General features: G+C 38.5%; 1 protein-coding gene across 3 annotated transcripts in view; it reads left to right on the top strand.

Moving 5' to 3' along the window:
• The first annotated feature begins 331 nt into the window (after positions 1–331).
• Positions 332–22,573, top strand: part of CDKL5 (cyclin dependent kinase like 5) — a 165,006-nt gene continuing 142,764 nt past the window's right edge. For 2 of the 3 annotated variants that reach the window (XM_079122784.1, XM_079122778.1), the window contains exon 1: positions 332–472. The gene's annotated coding sequence lies outside the window, so the exon portion shown is untranslated. The remainder of the gene's footprint in view (positions 473–22,573) is intronic. The other variant, XM_079122781.1, reaches the window with a different exon arrangement.

The following is a 22,573-nucleotide window of genomic DNA, read 5'->3' as shown; positions in this document are numbered from 1 at the left end:
CTCCCCCCGCGACAGCTCGCAGCTCGGGCCCCGCCCCTCCCAGCCTCCCAGCCCAGGTTGCTAGGGCCTGGCGGGGCAACCAAACCTGGTGCGCGAGGAGGCGCGACGCGCGCGTGCGCGCGCAGGCCGGCTAGTACAAGGAACCAGCTTTCTTGGACGTCGGGGGTTCGAGAACGAGCGGCGCGGGAGGGGCGCTCGAGTCCGAGCCCGAGGACGAGCGTTCTCTCCGCATTGGCTTCTACCAGAAGTGGGCGGGGCTGAGGCGGGACCAGGCGGGACATGAGGAGCTTCTCTATAGGTTCGAGTGGGCAGGCCGGGGCGGGGCAGTTAGCAAATTAGGCTGCGCGTTCTCTTCTCCAGAGGGCGGGGCCGGAGGTTTCGATTAGTTGTCCCTGCCGCTGGGGAAGGTAAAGCGTCGACGGCGGCTTCAGAAGCTGTGGGGTCCCCGGCTGGAGGTGGGGGACTCGGCGGGGTGAGTAATCGCGCCGGCCCGCCAGTTCTTCTTACCATCGCACTGACCCTGTGTCCACCCAGCTTCTCCCTCGAGAAGGGACCCACCCGGTCCCCTCGGGCAGGCAAAAGAAGGGGCGGCGGCACCAGTCCCTCCAGAATGGGGCGACGCGGCGAGGGTGTCCCAACCTGGAGTGGCTTCTCTTCGAGCTTCTGGAAGGGCTTTCCTGGAGGGGCTTGGTTTATATTTGAGGTATGGGGAGGTGTGAAAGAGGGGCGGCGGGTCGAGACCGCCCCGCGGGACTCCCCTCGGCTGCGGGTCTGCAGCGTCCCCGCCCCGCCGCCCCCGCGGCGCGAGCTCTCCGGGGCTTGCGTTGAGGGAAGCCCCTTTCTGCCGGCGCTAGCTGGGGCCTGCGAGCTAGAGTCCCCTACCCAAGTTCCGAGGGAGCCCGGGACCGCCGGGGGCTGCGAGTTGCGGCCCCGGCCCTTCTGACCTTGGCTGCCCGCGAGGGTGGGCGACCGACCTGCTGCCAGACCCGCGGCTCAAGCAACCTTCCCCGAACAAGTTTCAGGCGTTGCTATGAAGTTCATGACTGGCCTGATGGGGGGAAAAGCAGTAATTGGCCCTTTCTCAGACCTTCATACCCTTTGGACCCTCATAGAAATTGAATCCTAGGGTTTGGAACCGTCTCAGAACGAACAGGTCCTTCTCGCATTGACAACGTTCTGTGCCCACGTTGGGGTAAAAAAATAACCTGAACATATTTCAGTGTGAAGGCAGATCTTCCTTGAGGGTTTTGTTTTTCGCTTCACTTGTTACAGCACAGATGCCTGAATAAGAAAAGCCTGACCTTAGTATCTCTATAGAGAGATTAGACGGATGCTGCGATATTTAAGTAGTTACAGATCAGTATTCAGTTAACAATTTATTTTAATTGGCTGAAATTTAAGCTCATTTTAGAAAGTATTGTTGACACAGAATAATTTCTTTCCATCTAAATTAGGTTTTTTGAACGCAATGGTTATGTAGTTAATGTAAAAGATTTACACAAATTAATTTGAGGGCATTTGACTGAAACAGGAGACATAAATATGTATGGAACATAGGATTATCATTTTAGGTAACATCTGCTGGAACGTTTCCAGCTTGTTCCTTTCTTGCTGTAGGGTTACAAATAAGACATCTTTACTGGGACTATTCGGAATTACACATGAATAACATTTAGATGTAAATTGTTTTTAATTTCTTTAAGTGTTTTAAAAAATTTTATTCATAAAATGTTTGGAGTCTGTATTTACTTGTCCTTGTGCGTTTAGTGTTGGATGGGGGTAGTATATTTAACAACCGAATTTGGGTTCCTTAGTAATACATTTTTAAAAGGTGTTCCTCTTTTTGAGAATATGATATTTAAGTATCTAGCAAGCCTTTTAATTTCTTTATTAAAAGTACTATTTTGGGGTTGAGCATTTTTGGCATTGACACTGGAACCGGAGTAAGGAAGCCTGCAGCAGTATTACCAGTTTGACACCACCAGTGGGTGTTTCTGTTGACAAATGCAGAGAAGAGAACATTTGGGAAGGAAATCTTTTTTTTTTTTTCCTAAGGGGGGTGAGGGGGGGTGAGGGGGGAAGGAGCTAGAAGAGAGAAGCTGTAGAACTAAAGCTGCCAGCATTGTGTATGCTGAGCATTTCACAAGTACAAGGAAACCTAATTAGGGGGAAAAAAATTCTGGTTGACTGTATTAAGTAATAGAACTCCAAAAGAGACACTAAATAAAGTTAACCCTTCCAAGAGTGTTAAATAATCTTCCATTTCAGAGTAGTTGGGGAGGGGTGTCTCCAAGTATAAAAGGGTATCAAATCCTTTTTTTTAACAATCAATGCAGTGGTTAATTTGATGTATATGTATATATAAAAACAGTTTGGTCTCCTAATATTGTTTATTTAGCATATTTCCTAAGCCCAATTCTTTTAAAAAACAAAATTCGATATATTAAAAAAAATTTAAATAGCTTTTTTTTCCTCCAGAGAACATTACTTTCTCCCCTGCTCAGTCTCAAAATTTATTCATGATTTAGGGGCTTGTGGTAGGGATTTTTTACTCCTTTTTCTTGAATTTTTTTTTTATTTATGCAAGTTCCCTAACTAAACCTGCCATTGTTTTCATTGTAATGCTCTTGGAGTTATTTAAATTAGAGTGTGGCATCTAATGTGTTCCCTGGGGTTTTAAAAGGAAAGGTTCCCATTGAAAGAAATTGCAGGGCCATCTCATGTAGATAAGTAATAGAACGTTGTATTGTACTAATCAGATGTATTCTGTTCCAAATATGCTGCATGGGGTTTAGGCAGCTTCATTTTATGAGAACCAGATTTTACATGGTATTTTTGTTTTGAAGGTACAGTAGTCTTACCTTATAAACCAAAATACAGAGGTGGAGAAATTCCTTAAGTAGCTTTTTATCCTCTAGCTTGTTTCACCACTGTCATCCAGAATCTATGAGAGAATCTCAACAATAGTTGCATTGTTGGGAATGACAGTGACTTCTCTTGCAGATAGTTCCTTTCATTATGATTTACATTTCAATTTACTTCGTAATGGAAAATTCATCTATATCTGAGAAATTGGTTGTAGGAAGTTTGTAAAGAAGTGACAGGGAAAATAAATTTTCTTCAGGATGTCTTGTTAAAATTTTTGCCTTTCTCCCCCCCTTCCATTTTGACAACTTTGGTAGTTATCTTTTTTATTTCTAGCTATTAGAAGGTGTGCTAATATCGTACTTTATGTTTCTTTTTTTTGGGGGGGGGGATATCAGGGATTGAACTCAGGGGCACTCAACCACTGAGCCAAATTCCCAGCCCTATTTTGTATTTTATTTAGAAACAGGGTCTCACTGAGTTGCTTAGCGCCTCACTTTTGCTGAGGCTGTCTTTGAACTCGGAATCCTCCTGTCTCAGCCTCCCGAGCCCCTGCACCTGGCTGGATATGACTTTTTCATACATTAAATTGATGTCAAATAACATGAGGCATTTATGAATAAATGAATCCACATGCATGGATCCAAAATGTGAGGGAAATCTTTTATATAACCCTTAACTTTGATACAAAAATAGCAAAATTTGAAGTATTCAGAGGCTTTCTGAGTAGAAAAGACTGTTTATTCAGAATTAGGTAATTTTAGATTTTAAAGTTTTTATTTTTGATAACATCAAATTATTTAACATCAAATTTCTTAGAGGAAGAGCTAGAATCCCAAAAGTTCTTTATCATTTGATGATGGTCAGTTGAATCACATATTTTATCTTATGAAAATAATGCAATCAAAAGACTATATTTAGGACTGGGGATGTAATTCAGTGGTGGAGCACATGACCCTGGATTTGATTCCCCAGCATGGGATTAGGGGAAGATTCTAAACTTTCTGTTCTGGGGCTTTTCCATTCTGCTTTCAGTCTTAAGCTCAGTATTAGAAATTTTTGTTGGTGATGATTTTAGTGTTTGAATCTTAATTTTTTAGAGTTTTAAGAATGTTTCCTCTATATAGAGCAGTGCTTGGATGACTGAATTGCTCCAAGATCTGGCCTCATTTCTCATTCAAGTTTGTACTTTTCTTCTTACTGAGATATGAACTTGGGGGCAGTTCTGTTGGTGGATGTGAAAGCTGAGGGTCAGGACCTTCTACCTGAAAAGGTGGATAACATTTAAACATTTCAGGTTTGGAAATTAACAGAAAATTATTTATTAGGTTAAAAGGATGTGTCCCATTCCAGTCTTTGAAATTGTCAACACTTTGAATTAAGCTCTTAGAAACATTTGTGTTTGAGATAGTTCTAATCAGAGTCAAGTTTGGGTGTGGTCTTTTTTTGGATAGTCTTCTCTATAATTCTTATTACATTTTTTGAGCTGTACTCAATATCAGGTACTGTGGTAAATTATTTATTCACATGAGTGTATGAATGTTTGTTCTCAAAGCATCTCTATGAGGTAGGTGTTTCTCGTATTTCCCACATACATGTCAAATGGGCTCAGAGAAACAATTTGCACAGATTAGCCAGCTAGTCAGCAAAAGTGGCAAAATTGTTATCCAAACCAGTCTAACTTGAAGTCATGCTCTTCAAAACCATGCTTTCTGCTTCTTTTTAGGAATCTGATTGCCCAAGCATGTTTTGAGTTCATCATACTGGAGAGGTACTAAAGGTATAAATATGGTTTCTGGATTTGATGGGCTACATTGACTGCCTGACCTTTAGTGACTTGGGAAGCTGGACTCAGATCTATCAGAACTGCTGGTTAGGACAACTAGGTGTGCAGACTTTTGTAACACAAGTGATTAGTTCTGTTTCTTCATAAATGAAGGTTGTACATAATCATTTATGCTACAAATGAGGTAACTGTTTCTAATTAACCATTTGATATTTCATGTTTCTGCATGTTCCGTTACTACTTTTGACTGACTTTGATTAAATTTGCTACACTAATAAAGGCTATGAAGTCAGTCCTTGAATTCAGTTTTGTGGGTTAGATGTACTCTTGAAGTAAAATGGCAGCCATTACAATGTGCAGGTGGGCATCTCTCCTGTAATTATAATGACTTCAGTAAAACAAAATATGAAGGTGAAGTCTACAGAGATATATTATTGTTGTTTCTTAATACATGGAGGTTGGATTTTGATGAAAGATCTTCTATTTGAAAGTAGAATTTTCAGGGCTGGGGTATAGTTTAGTGGTAGAACACTTGTGAAGCATGTCCAAGGCTCTGAGTTTAATCCTCAATACTACCCCCGCCCCCCAATAAAGTAGAATTTTCTGCTACTTAAAGCTTTGTGATTTTTTTTTTTTTAATAAGACCGTCATTAAGAGAGATGAACAGGGCTGGGTTTGTGGCTCAGTGATAGAGAACTTGCCTAGCATGTGGTTTGATTCTCAGCACCACATAAAAATAAATGAATAAATAAAGGTATTGTGTCCATCTACAACTAAAAAATGTTAAAAACTAAAAAATATTTTAAAAAAGAGAGAGATGAACAGTTGCTTTGCCTAAAAGAATACTTAGTTTCATGTGAAGAAGGAAAAAGGACTTCACATCATTTTCTGTAATGAAAATCATTTTTGTCACTTAGTAAAGGTGGAAAGTAATGATGAATATTGTAGAACTTCAGAGGCAGAAATCCTTTTGACCAAAGCAGGATGGGTGTTCTACATAGATGGAGCCTGTGTATATGTTTTTGTTAATTTCTTTACAAAGTGCAGTTTTCCAGTATGCATTTTTTAAAGTATTTTTTAATAAAATTTTTTTTATGTGGTGCTGAGGATCGAACCCAGGGCCTCCCACCTGCTAGGCAAGTGCTCCACCACTGAACTATAACCCCAGCCCCTAGTATGCATCGTAACAGCTTTATTGAGGTATAATTTACATACCATAAAATTCACCCTTTATAAATGTACCAGCCAATCATTCTTTTTTTAATTATTTTTTTAGTTGTCAATGGACCTTTATTTTACTTAGTTACATGTGATGCTGAGGATCGAACCCAGTGCCTCACACATGCTAGGCAAACACTGTACCACTGAGCTACAACCCCAGCCCATAGTCAGTTTTTCTTTAACAAATTTATGGAGTTATATAACCATCACTAACCATCACTACAATCCAGTTTTAGAATATTTCCAACAATATTTTTTTCTGTCAACATTAATTTTTTGCAACCTTGCTTCACCTAAATCCTTTAATCATCAGACGTTGATAAACAAAGATGCAGATCTTGAAAGATATCTTTAAAAAATGTCTTCTTGGGCTGGGGATGTAGCTCAGTGGTAGAGCATTTGCTTAGTACATGTGAGAGAGTCTGGATTTGATCGCCAGCACCACCAAAATAAAATACAAGTTTCTTATATATGTTATCATTTTTTTTGTGTTTTCAGGTTTTTGCCTAAATACATAGCAGAATATAAAGGACCAGTCTATAAATGGTATAAATTACCTTTGTATTCATGGTTTCCATTTTATTTTGGTTTGTTATTTTTTAAATGGGCAAATAAAATAACAGTATTAACAATGTGTTGGGAATGCAGTGAAAAGAAATCAAGGTAAAGGTAATGTAATTATTGTGCAAGAAAAAAAAATCACTTTCCATCTTCAAACCATGGGCAAAATGATTAGTTTTTTTGATTTTTAAGTCAGTGACATTGTACATTTTATTATTTGAGCTCTCATCTCCCTTGACATATCCATGTCTACTGTGCATGCCAGAGAGCAAGACTTCATCAGATTCAGGTGTGCAAACACATTCACAACTTCCTGCGTTGCTTCAGGTTGTATTGTTGTGGGATTTAGAACTGACTTTCCTGCTTGCATTATTTTCTTCTTAGTTACTTTCTAGGGTGGGTTGGGGAGTGAGCAAACTTGGGAATGTAGAGAGTGATAAAATTGTACACCACAGGCTTATCTCTGTCACTTTCTGAGGTGGTGTTCTCTGCGCAGCACATAGCTTGTGTAGATGAGCACTCCTTATAGGAAAGCTTTGGGATGTTATTTTTTGGGGTACTCATAATAGAGAAATGCAAAAATTTGGAAGTGTTTCGGAAATGGTTTTTCCATTGCTTTTAGATGAATATTTCTCTCTGGAAAGTGACCCTTACAGGCACCATGCAGGTAAATCAATAACGCTGTGTGGAAGGTTGTATCTGGATTTTTAATAACAGATTAGACACCGAGCACTGGTCTGATATTAATAGTTTATTGGCAATTCAATCATAATTGGATTGAAATAGGCTATTTGTGTTTTGACTGTTTAACAGCTATAGCTGTATGATTCTTTGTTATTTTTGTATCCTTTGTAAGAACGGGGGTCTAATATGAAATAATAGCATGAAGTGCTTTCTAACAGTGTTAACTTTTTTTTTTTAGAGGGAGGTAGTGATTCTGATAGTAAGAACAACTTTGGTTTCGGGAAGTTAGGACAAATACATTTATTTTTAAAGATTGCCCTAAATTATTTTAGGTAGGTTGCAGTTTTAGATTTTGTAATATGCCTAAATAATTAGGTTCTTGGCAGTATGAGATTATATTATGATAATCAGACTAAACTCACTCTCATGAGGAAGACATGGCAAATAAAAATGGTGATAAGTAATAGTTGAAGAATAACTTACTGACTTGGCTTTTTCAATGACCCAAGGACTCCTAAGAAGTAGAATACTTCAGAGATTACAAGAGCTGGTTCCATGTGACATATCCTATAATTTATCCTCACTCCTCACCTCATTTTGGTCTTTCAGGCCTTTCACGGGACATAGTAACTTCAATTACTAGTAATTATTATTACTAATATTACCACTAAATTCAAGTTGAATAATGCACCTGGGACAAAAATGTCTAGTCTTAAGTGTGCTTGTTGAAAATAGTTGAGGTAGATTAAAGCTAATTTTGTGCAAATTGATATTTCATCCTTCATCAATTATTTCTTTTCAAAATAACCTGCCTTACAACCTGAGGATCTGACCTTCATTCATTTAACAATTACTTACTGAGGACCCAATCTGTGTCAGACTATGTTAGAAGGCTGCATCAAATGATTTAAAAAAAAAAGGAGTAAACCCTGCCTTCAAAGAATTTACAGTCTTGAGATGGAGGCAGAGGAAAAGTAGAGAGTGCTATGGGAGTATTTATCTGTCAGGATGGAGAATTCATCCTTGAAGAGTATTCAGAAAGCCACCCCTGAGGAAGTAACATTTAAATAACCTGAAGGATAAGGGCTGGTCTAGTTGGGGAAATAAGTTTTCCAGACAGAAGGTACAAATGCCATAAGGCAAGGTAAGAGATATAGAAGCTTTTGAAAAATCGAATCTTTTTACTTTATTTTATTATTTTAGTTTTTTTGTACTGAGGACTTAACCCAAGGGTGCTTTACCACTGAGCTACATCCCCAGTCCTTTTTATTTTTTGAGACAGGGTCTCAGTAAATTGCTGAGGGTCTCACTAAATTGCTAAGACTAACTTTGGACTTGTGATCCTCCTGCCTTAGCCTCCTGGGTGAAGTTGCTGGGATTACTGGTGAGCGCTACCATGCCTGGCTCAGAACCTTTTAAAGAACTGGAAGAAGTCCAAAATGACAGGCAAGTAGGGAAGCAAGCTGTGAAGCAGAAGTAGGCAGAGACCAGGTCTTGAAAAGGCTTCATAGGCCATCTACTAGGTTTTTTAACTTGTCCTAAGTCTCTGGATAAACTATTGAAGGTTTTAAACAGGGGTGTGACATGAATTGAAATGCCACACAGAGCTCAATGGAATTTTAATAATTTCCCAAAAAGGTCATAATCTCTGCAAGGTAAAATATTCTTCCCTCATCTCATTAAAATTTTTGCAACTACTTCCTTGATTGATTGTCATCTGTGATACTCTTTTCATTTTTTTAATAGAAATTACCTTTCATTTTCTAAAGATTCCTTTTATCCTTCACCATTCTGTTAACCTTATATAGGAATGTCATTTCTATTTATAATTGAATTAAAATATTTTTTCTAACAGTATTAGCTCTCTTCCATATTTAAACTTAAAATTCTGATCTCTCCCCACATTTAATCTGCTGAAGATATTTAATGTTTTAATGAAATGTTTCATTAAATATCAATATTAAGTTTGCTTTATTCTTTTTTCTTTCCAAATACAATACTTTATATCTAATTTAATGCTTTTCAACATTTATGCTATTTCATATTTATGACATAACATTTGAGCACCTACGTAGCTTTTAGATAATTTTGTTAATATTGTTTAAGAGCATCAAACTGCAAGAGTACCATTTTCAAATCTGGTTCATATTCTGTGACCTCGTCTTTTTATATTAAACTGCTCTGTCAGACTTTTTGTGTTCAGGCAAGCTTATGTATGTGAAAGTGCTATAAAGGTTTTATTTTGTGTATCCTGATTTGTTTTTCCTATAGTAAGTGATCCTATATATTCAGTTCTTTTTAGAAAATCATCAGCCATGCTAACTTTTTGCTTGCCTTCTTGACTGACATTTTTTCAGGTCTTCTCTCATTTCCCCCTTCATGGATGCAAAGAAGAACCACAGCATCACCTCCTTTAAATATTTACTTTGAAATTGACATTTTGACGCGGCCTTCAACTTGTATTTGCCATAAGTTCTTAGGCTGTTTTGAGCCATTTTGTACGTGCTCAGTGTTTATTTTTGTTTTTATTTTATTTTTTGCACTACTGGGGATTGAACCCAGGCATGCTCTACCACTGGGCTGCAACCCCAGCCCTTTTAATTTTCTTTTTTATTTTGAAACAGGGTCTAGCTAAGCTGCCCAGGCTGGCCTTCCAACTTGTGATCTTCCTGTCTCAGCTTCCTGAGTAGCTGGGATTACTCTTTGATTCTTTTTTCTTTCTTTCTTTTTTTTTTTTTTTTTTTTTCCTGGTGGTGGTAACTTGAAGAGTTTGCAAATGATTTGGGTCATTACATTTTTTTCACTTTCTATCCAGGCCAGGGCATTTACTTGGAAAGAGTTGCCTCCTGGTGTGTGCCAGTAATCCCAGCTACTCAGGAGGCTGAGGCATGGGAATTGCAAGTTCTCAGCCACCCTGTGCGATTTAGTGAGCCTCTGTCTCAAAATTTATAAAAGGGTGGGGGGTGGTCATGTAAAGAAAAAAGAGTTGGCTCAGATTTTAGAGCTTGAAACTCATGTTTTCCTGCTAGCATTTTTTTCCTAACATTCAGAGCTACTGCCCTTGGTTTAGGGGTGTGGTTTTGAGTGTGTCCCTATATGTGCAGTGTTGGTAAAGGGAAGTCTACCCTTGTCTTTCTTTGGCTGCCCTTATGCTAGTATAATAGTTTGGGTATCTTGGGGTCAATGTTAATTGTTCAGGCAATTGAAAGGATGTCAGAATCATGGTGATGGGGGTGAAAAGACTGCCATGTTCTGTCCTTGAGGAGTTTGTAAACCAGCAGAAGAGGTCAAAAACAAAGTACCAGGTGATATGCTTGTTTAAATGGAAATACAAGGTGCTGGCCCAGAAGATGCAGACTTAATGCAGATATAAGAAGAGGGAAAGGCGATGATTTTTGAGTGAAGAATCTTAAGGGAGCTCAGAATGTCAGATGAAGGAAAGAGGGTTTCAGGAAGAGGGTTTATTTAAGGCATGAATCTAAGGGTTTATTTAAGGCATATAAATCTGGGAGAATGCCAGAAATAACATGGATTTATGTATTGCGTACTTTGCTGTGATGCTTATATTCTAGCTATGTCCCAGGATCTTGATTTTCTTTCTTTATGGCTCTTATTTTGTCCTGTTTTTCACCTGAGAGTATATGAAGTCTAAAACCAGGAAGTTTAAATAGAGATGGATCTTAGGAGAAATGGCTAAGCAGATGGTATTTGTCTTCTGCTCTAAGCTTCCTGGTGGTGGGGAGTATTGATTATTATAGCCTCAGCATGTGTCACCTTGGAAATGGTAAAGAAACATTTATCTTGTTAAGGGTGCCTATTTTCTGCCCCACCCCAAACCCATCTCCTCCTGCCAGTACCTTCTTCCTTGTTGAGTGACTTCTATATCAGGTACCTATCTAGTGGATCTGCCTTTTCTCTCACGCTGTAGACATGCCTGTCCTGCATCTAGTCACCTGTTTAGGATATGACTGCATTATAATTAGATGCATATTGGTATATGAGGAGGTGCTAATGGCTCCCTATGGGACTCCAGAAACTTTTTTGTCAACATTTAGAGTATGGAATGTGAGGAGGAAGCCAAAGTTGACAAAGAGTGACATTTCTTTTGAGATTTTTCATGATTTATTGCACAAGTTCACTGAAATGCCGAGTTTTATTCCATAATAAGTACGCGCGCGTGTGTGTGCCTGCCTGCATTGTACTGTACTTACCATTAAGCAAAACTGACATCCTACAAAGATGTTGCTTACTTATCATGTGGCTTCACACACTCCTATATGACCAGTTATGTCCCTTGAACTGGGAAAGCTGTTTTAGACCCTCAGAGGATATAATGATTCCCCCCAAAGAGTCCATCATACAATAAAATAGCTGATTAGTTAGATGGAGGATTTTTTAGCCTGTGATAACAGACTTTTGCCATTTGGGGCTGCACAGTGTTTTTAAATACCCTCCCTACATTTTGGTAATTTTTCACATTTTAAGTCCCACTTTCCCAAAAACCTTGCATCCCCAGTCTCTCTCACAGCTGGGATACAGACTTGTGATCTAGGTTTGATCAGTCAGTTACATAGGAGAGTTACATACTGAAGTGAGAGCACTGTGAGGTGGCAGTCACTGTAGTTGAATTGATGACCTGGTGATCATGTTGACAGAGGAGTTTTGAAGGAGTGGCAATGGCAGGCTTAGGGAATTCAGTCCCAAGTGTTGCTAAGTGATGGTGGCAAGGCAAAAAAAAAAAAAAAAAAAAAAAGAAAATGTCATTTTAAAAAACATGTAAAACTTTTGGCAGGTTTATCTTCCTTTCTTTTCTCGGATTATTTAGGATTTGTGGGTTAGGGATCCACATAATTTGCGGGTATTTTCAGTCATTATCTCTCCAAGTATTTCTTCGATCTTTTTCTCTCATTCTGTAATGCCAATTACAGTATGTTAGGACATGAGATATTGTCCCACAGATTTTGAATGATCTGGGTTTCTTTACCCCCACTATTTTGTGTCTGCATTTTGATTGGGATAATTGATATTGGTCCACCTTCAGGTTCACTGATTCTTTCCTTGACTGAATTGAGTCTACCGATGAGCCCATTGTAGGCATTCTTTATATATGTTTTCCATTTTTAGCAGTTTCTTCTTATTTCTTGCAGTTTCCATTTCTCTGCTGAAATTACCCATCTGATTTTACATGTTGTTCTCCTATTGGGTTAGAGCCTTCGACGTATTACTTAACAATAATTTGAATTTCATTTTAGATATTTCTAACATTTCTTTGTGTCTTGTTCTGATTAGTTATTTGTCTTTTCTGAGTGGTTTTTCTTTGCCTCCTTATGCCTTCTGATTTATTTTTTATTTTTGATAATTGGGTTGGAACGCAGTCTGTACCACTGAGCTACATCCCCAGCCCATTTTATTGCTAAGTTGCTTAGGGCCTCAAACTTGTGATTCTCCTACCTCAGCCTCCAGAGTGGCTGGGGTTACAGGTATGTGCCACTGTACCCAGCTCATTTTTTATTTAGAGACAGAGACTTGCTAAATTGTTCAGGCTAGTCTTAAACTTGTGATCCTCCTGCCTCAGCTTCCTGAGTTGCTGGGATTATAAACATGTGCCACTGCGCCTGGCATGCCTTGTGATCTTTTTTTTTTTTTCCTTTGGTCATTGTTGTTTGTAAGCCTGACATTGCGTAGAATGCTAGAGACTGAGGTACATAATATTTATGTTTGTAAATGGGTATGTTTTTTCTTTTTCTTTTCTTTCTTTTTTTTTTTTTTGGTACCAGGGATTGAACTCAAGAGGCACTCAACCACTAAGCCACATTCCCAGCCCTATCTTATATTTAGAGGCAGGGTCTCACTGAGTTGCTTAGCACCTTACTATTGTGTGGCTGGCTTTGAACTCCTGACTCAGCCTCTGGAGCTGCTGGGATTACAGATATGTGCCACCGCGCCCAACTGGGCGTTTTTTCTTCTGCTGGGCCTTTAGTACTGGGATCTGAGTTAGTTTCGTTAGAAGAGCTGGGCTGGGTTTGAATGTTTCTATTACATTTACCCTCAGTATTCCACCAGCCTCAAATTCTCTTAAACAGTTAGCTAGTTTATCAGAATGCTTTCCATTCTGAATTTCAGGTCTCCCGCTTTGAACTGTGCCTTAGTTAGTTTTTTTTTTTTTTTTTTTCCAAACAAACTTTTGTTTTTCTCTTCTCTCTCTTCCAACAGCATTTTGCTGTTATTGTTCTCGAAAGTGTTAGCTTGGGAAGGAGTGGGATGGAGTAATGGAGTAATGGGATGTGGTCTCTGTTGTTCCCTTTAAGCCTTGGGTTTGGACTTGAGTCCCAGAGTCCTGCCACTCCCCTGGCTCAGTGGGCTCAGTGTGGAATCCTGTCCCTTTCCCAGGAGTAGGCTTCCTCCACTCAGCTGTGAACTTTAACCAGTGTCTTAAGGGAAGAAGTAATCTTTGTCTTTCCTTTCACAGATAAAGGCTGTTTTCTTTGGTGAAGATAGGGGAAATGATCTGGGGAAGTCTTGGCCCTCAGGCATGGCCACTGTTTCCCAAGTAGCATCACAAGACTGCATCACAATGGTCACTCCCCAGGGCTCTTTCCTCAGTGTGAATGCCTGGGGGGTGGGGGTGGGGCTGGGGCTGGTGGAGGAAGATCCTGCAGAGGGTTGGGGTCTCCCCAATTTCTGCGACCCCCAGTGGTTTCACACTGTCCTTCCAGTAAGACACCTTGGGCTTTTACCACTTTGCCTACTGTTCTACCTGAACTCCTCTTTTTGGTGTCCAGTTGCAGTCTATCCCAGGTAAGTACACCGTTGTCGCCTGTCTCTAGGCAAGCAGTCTCTCCTTTTTGAACCAACTGGTTCTATGTTGGGTTCAAAGAAAGTCCTGAATTTGAAATTAGCCTAGCCCTTTTTCATTCTAAGGGGGCAGCTGTGCTTCCACCTCTCTTTATTTCAGGGTTGAAGCCAGAAATGTGGTTACTCCTAAAATTTTACCATGCTCATTTACTTAAGCCTAAAATTAATTATTATTCCTATTCTCCTAAATAAGACCAAACTTTTGGAATGGTTGCCTCTTAACCCTTATCCCCTCTATGTGTTAGTTTTGTCTTGTTTAAGCCACCTTAAGCCTATAAAAATAGTGAATATTCACTAACTTGTTTTTCAGATTTCTTTGCTTACCATACTTCATTCACCCTATTTCTTCTTGGTTCATTTTCCTTCTTTTTAAAGAATGTTCTTAAGTAGTTCTTTTAATAAGAGCCTGTTAATAGTAAACTTGGATTTTTTTTTTTTTGTTGGGGGGTACCTGGGATTGAACTCAGGTGCACTCAACCACTGAGCCACATCCCCAGCCCTATTTTGTATTTTATTTAGAGACAGGGTTCACTGAGTTGCTTAGCACCTTGCTTTTTTTGAGACTGGCCTTGAACTCGCAGTGCCTCAGCCTCCCGAACTTTCAGGGTGATGGGCATGTGCCACTGCACCTAGCAAGGTATTTTTGAAAGTGTCTTTACTTCCCTTTTACTCTAAAATGATTGTTGAACTTGGGTACAGAATTTTGGGTTAACAGTTATTTTCCCTCTGTACTTTTTTTTGGTGGTACAGGGCATCAAACTCCTTTACCCTTGAGCTCCTTCCCCAGTCCTTTTTATTTTGAGATAGAGTCTTGCCAAGTTGACCAGGCTGGCCTCAAATTTGAGATCCTCCTGCCTCAGCCTCCAAAGCTGCTGGAATTACAGATGTGTGCCACCACAGCTGGCTTCCCCTCTGCACTTTGATGACATTATTCTCTTGTGTTTTGATAAGTCTTGTTTGTCAATGATAAGTCTGTAGTTAGTTCAGTTGTAATTTCTTTGTAGATGGGTTATTATCTTTTCTCTTGGGTTACCTTTTGAGATTCTTTTTTAATATGCAGTTTCTGCAGTATTTCTAAATATGAATTTTTTTGCAATCCTGCTTTTATTTGGTACATTACATCTGTCTGAGGATTCCCGATGTCTTTCTTTGTGGAAAAAATCTTAGCCATTATCTTTTAAAATATCGTTTTTTCATTTTTCCATTTCTGGTACCATTCTTTAGATGTTGGAATTTCATTGGTTCATATTGCTTAAATGTTCTTTAATCTTTACATTTCTACCTTCTTGACATCTATTTTATAATTCACTGATTTCCTCTTTAGCTATATCTAGTCTATTTGTTAATCCACTTATTTAATGTTTCATTAAAAACATTTGTATTTTTAAATTTAAGAATTTGTTTTCTTTCAAATCTCTTTTTTTATAAGGGTATTTTCTTTGAACATTTAAAAACACAGCTATATTTAAGTAACCTTTGGGTTATTTTCTTAACTGTAACTCTTGAGGAATAAAATCTCCCCTTTATCTTCCCATTTTTCCTCTGACTCGATTCTTTTTGTGGTTTGCAGTATTTGACAACTTGGGTATTGTTTGCCAATGCCTGGGTTGTGGGATCTCCATTCTGTTTTGCATTTGTCTCAGTTGGGACCCTTTGGGTTCACTGCTTCTAGAGAATTTTTGACCAATTCTCAGATGGATCTCTGGTACCCTGGGAGTAGTGTGAATTTGGGCTTTACATGTGTGTACAGCAAAGATTTGGTTTTTCCCTTCTGTTTTGATCATTCTTTCTAGGCACAGCCCTGGGCTGGTGTATGTAGGTTTTCTTTTTCTTTTTCACCCAGGGACAGCTCTTTGTGTCTCTTGGCTTTTTTGCTGGTGGTTCACTTCTAGCTTCTTTCCCATGTACAGACTTGAGGCAGTTTCTCTAGTTTCCTGCTTTTATAAACATTTCAGTTTGCAGTCCTTGAGCAGGTTCTTTGTCCTGTGAAGAATCTCATTTAATACGCTTATGGTCTTTGCCCCACTCCTTTCTGGTCTAGTTTTCTTCTTGACTGTTGGCCAGGAAGTAAGTTCTACCAGTTAGGAACAAGGAAGTAGTTACAACCACAGGCATCCTCTATCTTGAACAGGTTATTTATCAAATGTTCATTTAGGTGTTGATTGTGTAGAACACAGTTCACGTTATTCATTAGGAACTATGTTATTTTAAAAGTGGATTAGTTTCCCAGTAATACTCAGAAGTCTGTTTTTCCTGTTATGCAGTTGAAATTTGTATAGACTTGTGAGCTCATTGGGACTAATTGGTATATAGTAGATGATTTCTGTGGGTAGGTGAATTTTAACTTTCAGTAAGAAGAAAATATTGTGATTTCCAACCTCTTTTGCTATCTTAGCCCATTTTCTGCTGCTGTAACAATACTGCAGGTTGGGTAAATTATAAAATCAGACGTTTATTTGGCTTATGGTTCTGGAGGCTGGGATATTTGAGAACATGGCACCAGCATCTGGCAAAGACCTTAGTGCCATGTTATCCCATGGTGGGAGGGCAGGCAAGCACCTGCTATACCAAGAAAGGAATTCATTCTTTTTATGAGTAACCCATTCCCTCAGTAATGGCATTAATTCGTTCATAGGGTAGAACTCTCATGACTTAATCAGTCTTGAAAGTCCTGCTTCTTAATTGTTACAATGGCAATTAAATTTCAACATAAGTTTTGGAGGGGATGTTCAAACTGTAGCAGTCGGTTCCCTCTGTTGTGACCTGCCAGCAATAGTTTCCCCCTGTTGTTACATATTCTCACCACTATTTCAAACCTGCCACTAAATCATCACCACTCATACTTAGCTCATGATCTTGCTTCCACACCACTGAGAACCTTGAGCCTTGTGGCTGGTTTTCTTCAGGTTCTGGCACCAATTACAAATTTATCATCTCTTCCCACAGCCCTCTTCCATCTCAGAGGATGAGATGGTTCTTGATACTTCCTGCTATTGGAGGCCAGTGCCTTGCTGGTGGCCCTCAGCTTCAGTGCCACTGGTTTTGACAGTCTTTTTCCATCTGTGATTCCCTTTCTCCTCATCCTCAGTGATTCTCAGTGGGGGTGGGAGAGTGGCACATCTTGAGGGTAGAGGCCAGGAAGACCAGCAAACATTCTGTGATGCACAAGATGACTACCCACAACAAAAAATGACCTAGCTTCAAACATTAGCAGTGCTGAGGTTGAGTCAACTTGCTGCATCCTTATGGTTTTACTTTTGACTCCATTATCTTATCCCTAAGGTTTTCATGCCACAAAACCTTCCCTGGACTGTATGCTGTGGCACAGGCCTGTAATCCCAGTGACTCAGGAGGCTGAGGCAGGAAGATTGCAAGTTCAAGGCCAGCCTCAAAATTTAGCAAGAACTTGTCTCAAAAAATAAAAAGGGCTGGGATGTAGCTCAGCAGTGGAGTGCCCCTGGGTTCAATCCCCAGTTCTCAAAAACAAACGAACAAGAAACCACTCAAAAATATAAAAGAAAAAACCTTTCCTGAACCATCCACTGCTTTCCTAGCTAGTTCTCTTTCTCCCCTTTTCATTTTAACTTTTTTTTTTTTTTTTTTTTGGTAATGAGGGTTGAACCACCCAGGGGCACTTCACCACTGAGCTACGTCCCCAGTTCCTTTTTATTTTATTTTATTTTATTTTGTGACAGGGTCTCACTGAGTTGCCAAGAATCTGGTTAAGTTACTGAGGCTAGCTTCCCACTTGTGATCCTCCTGCCTCAGCCTCCCGAATGCTGGGATTAAAGGTGTGTGCCACTGTGCCCAGCTCACCGAAACTTCTGAGAAGAGTAGTTTATACATAGCATATCCATTTCTCATTCACTTCAGCTGTTGCTCTCTAGCTTCGCACCCCCATCATCACTTAAATTGTTTTGGCTGAAATCACTTGTGACCTCTTGTATGCTGCACCTTTGGATTCATTTAGTCTTAATTTTGCTTGACATTTCTGTTCATCACTATGTCCTTGAAACTGTATTCTGTTGGCATCCGTGTTCTTCATGTTCTTTTCTTATATTTATTTCTCTGCCTCCCCTGTGAGCTCTTACTGGTCTTTTATTCGTTACACACTGCTGTTACTTGGGTTTGACTTCTTGGCCAAGGGTTTTCACTGGTTATTGTCATCCTAAAGTACCTCAGTCACACTGAGGGATTCAGTTGCACATACATGCAGATGTTTTTCTGAATTTCCAAATTCTTCCCCATTTTTTTCCTGCACACTTTTAGACTCAGTCCTAACCTGCTGGGAATTTGTGCCTGAATATTGTGCTGGTAACTTTCACTCAGCATGTCTAAGGTGAAGTACATCATTTCCTCAAATTTATTCCTTTTTATTTTTATTTTTTTGTAGGTGTAGTTGGACAGAATGCCTTTATTTTATTTGTTTATTTTTATGTGGTGTTGAGGATCGAAGCCAGTGCCTCACACATGCCAGGCAAGTGCTCTGCCTCTAAACTACAGCCCCAGCCTTTTTATTTAAAAAAAAAAAAAAAAAAAAAAGGTTTTTGTTAATGTTCTATCATCCACCCCAGGCTCCTAAGATAGGTAGTTGGATCTTGTCCAACTTGAATATATTATCTACAATTGCCAGTATGATATAAAATTTGGTTTTGACTGTGTCACTTACCTGCTTGAAAGTCTGTGCCAGTGCTGTCGTGCTAATTGGAGAGAATTAGGAGAATTCCCTTCTATGTCCATCAGCCTCTCTTCAATACGTACTCTCCTCCCTGCCTCACATCCTTTCCCTTTCTGCCTCACTTTTGCTCCCCTATGTATAGTTCCCTATAAAATTCTGTTTCAAAACTTGATGTCTTTGTCTCTATGTGTGTGTGGTTGGTTCTTCTTAGTTATGCATGACAATAGAATCCATTTTGATAAAATTATACAATCATGGGACATATTTTATTCTAATTAGGACCCCATTCTTGTGGGTGGGATTCACATAGGTATTTTCATGTGTGTATATAGGAAAAAAATTAGATTTATTCTACTGATGTCTTTGTTTTATGCTAGCTCTCTCCTTTGTCTGGAATGCAACAGTTTTCTATAGAGTGTGTCAGTTCCTTTTCTGAATGGTGGGACTCCCCATTCTTCAGAGAAGCTGCAGTTATTTGGTACCATGCCCCACTTCACTTTGGTTGGCCATTGTTAAGTAGAACCTCAGAGACCCAGATCACATGTGATTTCCCTTTTTTTTCCATTGTAGACATCATGGCAGAGAATGTCTTTTAAAATTAATTTGTGTGTACATTTTTGTCTGTTTTCTTAAAACACTGGCCTTACAACACCCTTGAGAATCAGTGCAGGTGATGGTAAGGAATTGGGATGGGAATGTGCCACACCTGTGAAGGGCATGGGGAAACACTGCTGATTCACCTCAAGGAAAAGTTGCTCATTTCAAATTTGTATTGTGTTGGCAAATCTTGTCAAATTTTCTCTTTTTTTTTGTTGTTGTATTTTTAAAATTACTAGTAAGATTGCACATTTACGCTATATATTGGCCGTTTATATTTTTTCTTGAATTTGCTTTTCGTGTTAATGTTTTTTCTTAATGCCCTTTTGTAGTGTTCCATTAATTCTTTCAACATGAAGTAAGCAAATGCTACCAAATGTAAGATTTTTTTTTTCAGTTTAGATTTATTATGATCTGATTCTTGAAAAATGAAAATCCATTCCTTTCTTTTTTAAAAATTAATAATGCAAACCTCATTAGGTGGCTATGAAAATTAAATGAAATAATGTAGGTGAAGTGCCCAGCACAGTACTTGTTAAACAATAGGCAGTAGATATTAGTTCCTTTTGTTCATTCTTCTTTGCTAGGTTAAAAATAACTACAGAACTTCATATTTTAGAATGAAAAAAAATCACATGTATTTACTGGACCCTTGTTAACCAAAGGACAGTTTGCCAAATACCTTGAGGGATGTAGAGATGTTTAAGACGGCTTGCTGTTCAGGGATAAACACTAACTTACTTTTTTTTTTTTTTTTTTTTTTTTTTTTAACATTTCTAGCCCCTCCCCACTTTTTGTGTTTTTCGTATTTGAGCAGAGAACACTTTAAAGGTTGGTTTGCCACGTTTAATCCATTACATTTCTGTGAGAGTAGTTATTAGCTCCATTTTATAGATGGGAGTCCCCTAAAGGGTGATCTGCCCAGCTTTTGGCAGGGGTACAAAGAGGATATATGGGGAGGTAGAAGCATGCTAATCATTATATTTCCATCCTCAGTAGGTGTTGAATAAATATTTGTAGAATGAGCGAAAAATCTTTTATTGAATGGTATGGTAAACCTTTTCCTAAAGTGTATCTCTGCTTCTTACTGTTTTGCTAAACCTCTGGTTGAAATAAGTGTTAGAATTTTGTGGTTGGTAGGGAGGATGTTGGAAATTGCAATAGAGATACCCATACCGTTACATTTTTAGTCATAATGAAAAAAGGCTTTGAGGGAAGATTTCAGTGATACACACACACCCCCCCCACACGTAAACTTTAATAGAATAAGTGATTACCATCTCAGAGTTTACTCTGCGTTTAGTTTTTTTGTAGTTGGTTATTTTAGATAGTAAGATAAGAGCTCTCGGCAAGAATGGTCAGATCTATTATAGGTTTGGAGGTGGGGCATCCATGAACTTATCGAAGAGAATAGGTAGTATTAGCACATTTCCACTCTGCACATTCCCCACCACAGTTAGTTTTAAACTTGTTGACTCCTTTTTATAAATTTGATCAATAGGTAGAGAAACGATTCTACCTACTTTTTGGTTTTCCAAGTTCGTTTTTCTACTCAGGATATATTCATTGAGCCTTATAAACAACTGTTGGCCCATAAAATAATGAAATATAGCTTGGGGAAGTTGGAGAAAACCTTGGTTTGATTCTGGCCTTGATACTTCTTCCTAGCAGTGTGACCAGGGACAAGGTTAATATCTCTGGGACCATTTTCTTGTCTTTTAAAACAGTTGTAGGATTAAATGTGGTAATGTATGTAAAGATACTTAGCATCATGCCTGCCACATGGACGTGCTCCATAAGTACTAGTTTGAAGCTATATGGCTTATCTGTTAAAGATACATATATATAGCACAGTAGCTAAGTATGGGGATTCTGGAGCCTGAGGTCCTAGGTTAAAATTCTAGTTCTGCCACTTTCTGACTTTGTGGCTTTGGGCTAGTTACTTAATTTCTCTCTTGGTCTCCTTGTTGGTAACATGAGCTTTCTGGTAAGGAACCACAAAGAGTTCTTGTCAGCATTAAAAAATTAATATGAATAAGAGAATAGTCGTTGGCCAAAAGTGTCATAAGTTTTAGCTGTCATTATTTTGTCACATTTGAAAATCTGGTATGCTACCAGATTTTAAAATTTGGAATATTGTGCTCCACTGGAATTTTTTTAATCTTTTATGATTTTAAGGGTCTGACCTGTTTTCTTCACTACAGCATTTCTCATATTGGGCATAGTGACTAGCATAGAACACTTGCTTAGTAAATATTTGTGGAATAAATGATTGAATGATGAATTTTCCATTTTCCTTGAGTTGTATTTACTAATACTATAGACCCAGTGGTTTTTTCATTGTCACTGAAAAAAAGGTAATAAAACTTATAATACTTGTCATATTTATAATAAAAAATGGTAATAAGTGGTAAAAAATGGTAATAAAACTTATAATAACATCCCAAAGTTTATAGTCTAAAATCTAAGTTTTTTAGTTTTGCATTCAAAAACTCATGGAATCTTACTGTACATGGGTACATGTTTCTTTTTCTTTTAAAATGTGGTGTTTTGACCAGATGTCCTTTTTCTGCCTTTCATCTCAAGTGTATGATTTTCTGGGCTGTGAACTCACGTATACCATGTCGCAGACTGGGTATGTGAAAGCCTTTGGAAATGGTGTGATTCTCATCACTATTTATGATAATCCTCAAGTGTTTTTAACCAAATTTTGCTCCCTCTTCTTTTTAGTTACACAATTTAACCCCACCCATTTTCCCAGACCTAGTTCAAGTCCCATTTCTAGTGTAAAAACATAACCTCCCCAGTCTGAAATATCACTATTTTCTTTAAACATTGGGTAAATTTTTATTTGTATAGCTCATTTGATAATTATGAATCTGAATTGACTTTTGTCTTACATAACTTAGGATCTTGAGATGTTTAATGCTTAATAAAACCAGCAACCATTTTTTGAACACCTACATTGTCCTAATCTCTGCATAAAGTTTTCATGTATTCCAGTTGACAACTGGATTGTAAGATACATTAAGACAAAGACTGGTATTTACTTCAGGGTTTCATGAACGATTTCTTTATACATAATAAAATGTGATAGTGGGTGATTAGTTGATATGTCATTGATGTTAAAATTGAGTTTAAAATGTCATTTTCTTTCTAGAACCAGTCTAGCATTTATCTGTGATAACTAGATTTTTGTTAAGATTGGTTCATATGTATTTTCTTTCTTCTTCAATTTTTTTCAGATATTTTGACTTATTTTCTATTCTCCCCATCAAGGTAGAAATACTGCCTCTCTTTAAATTGCTGAACCTTTTCACAATACT

Source organism: Sciurus vulgaris (genome assembly GCF_902686455.1).
Source record: "Sciurus vulgaris genome assembly, chromosome: X".
Taxonomy (NCBI): domain Eukaryota; kingdom Metazoa; phylum Chordata; class Mammalia; order Rodentia; family Sciuridae; genus Sciurus; species Sciurus vulgaris.
Note: the sequence above shows the minus strand (reverse complement) of the source record. Positions and strands in the feature narration are given on the sequence as shown.